This window comes from Hippoglossus hippoglossus, chromosome 5, assembly GCF_009819705.1.
Source record: "Hippoglossus hippoglossus isolate fHipHip1 chromosome 5, fHipHip1.pri, whole genome shotgun sequence".
Lineage (NCBI taxonomy): Eukaryota > Metazoa > Chordata > Actinopteri > Pleuronectiformes > Pleuronectidae > Hippoglossus > Hippoglossus hippoglossus.
In genome coordinates, this window is record NC_047155.1 from 13208939 (window position 1) to 13210517 (window position 1579).

A 1579-nucleotide genomic window follows, 5' to 3' on the forward strand; every position below is an offset into this window, starting at 1 on the left:
ATATAGTGTTGCTTTAACTAAGTACCTTCATTATACAGAGGAACAATGAGAGGCACATAAACCTTTCATCATGTTGATAAACATTTTATCAACATGATTAAATGTTGATATGTGTGATGGAGCCAGATGGCATATTGTTTTATAACACAAGAGGTGAGAAAACAAACCCCTGCACTCACGATGCCGAGCATGTGAGCTGGTTCAAGGAAGAGGAATGTGAAAGAAATGAACATCATCCAGGGGACAATATGAACTACAAGATAAATTCCACTTAGTTCACTTGACACCATCGCAGGGCAGTGATATCATATAGGAAATCCATTTCCTGTAAGCTCTGAGCAGCATCGTATACGGATGTCCGGATTAATCTGTTTGTTGGCCCAGGGGCAAAAATTTTGATTTAGAGCCACCAATGCGAAGTGAATGTCTTCAGCTGGGTGAATATTTAAGTACACTGAGATGACAACTTCATTATATGCACAGAGAGCTGGCAAGCTACTTTTTTATTTCTGTACATATTTATCACAAAACCTCGATTTTCTTCTGTAAATATGATCCTTTATAGCAACTTCCACATCTGTGTGTAGGCGTATGCAGCATTTTTTTTTCATGTGTTTACCGAAGGTCTTTATATGACAACAGGATGGCAAGCTCATGAAAGTGCCTCCCTCCATACAGACATGGCATTCAAACTACTGTGTATGACTATTGTTACTCTGTGTTCTCATCATATATTGTGAAAATGTGTTAAGGACAGAAATGTTTGCTCCTGCATCAGAGGATGTTTATTAGTGTCACTGCAGCGAGACTGAACACTAAGATGTACGGCAATTTAAATGAGGACAGTGAGATTTAACTCTGTAGTGGCGTTTGCTCAGAAACAATAGAAGGCAGTCACAGGTGTACGTGGACACGTATCTTGTTTTTGTGTGGTGTCTTTTGTTCTATATCCGTAAATAACTGAGACCACCTTGTGTTTGAAGTCAGACACATGCGAACATTTGAATCAGCGGTAAGCCATACAGTTGTACTTCCGGATGCAGTCTCCCTCAGTAGCTAATTAAAAAGACATCTTTTTGATCTCATAATAGCCGTGCTGCCAGGGTAAACAAGCAAGTGACAATGACACAATAATGGATTTTTGCATTTCAAGAGAGAATAAAACTTTAATACTGGCCTATTTTTAGCGGTTCTGTTTAGCAACATAGCTGTGTATGATGTTTATTTAAAATTTACCGTAGGCTAATGACAAAGACCTCATGTGCCAAACTCCACTTGATCTATTCCGATGTATTGTTGTTTTCATCACTGGTCCCAAATATTGAGAAAGAAATGTTTAGGACACTTAAGAACGACTCTGTGTCTGCTCTCAGACCAATGCCACAGATCATCATGCTTTGATCTATGGCTTTGATATCATATCATACGTCGTTTGTTGTGATGAGTGACGTTTCTTTTTTTTCAATTTGTTTGTAAGAAATTCGTTGTTAAATAAAGTACGGTAAAAAAAAGAAAAAGAGAGCCAACATAGTTTGCGGACGTTGTGATTGGTTAGTTTACGTCCGTAACCATGGAGACA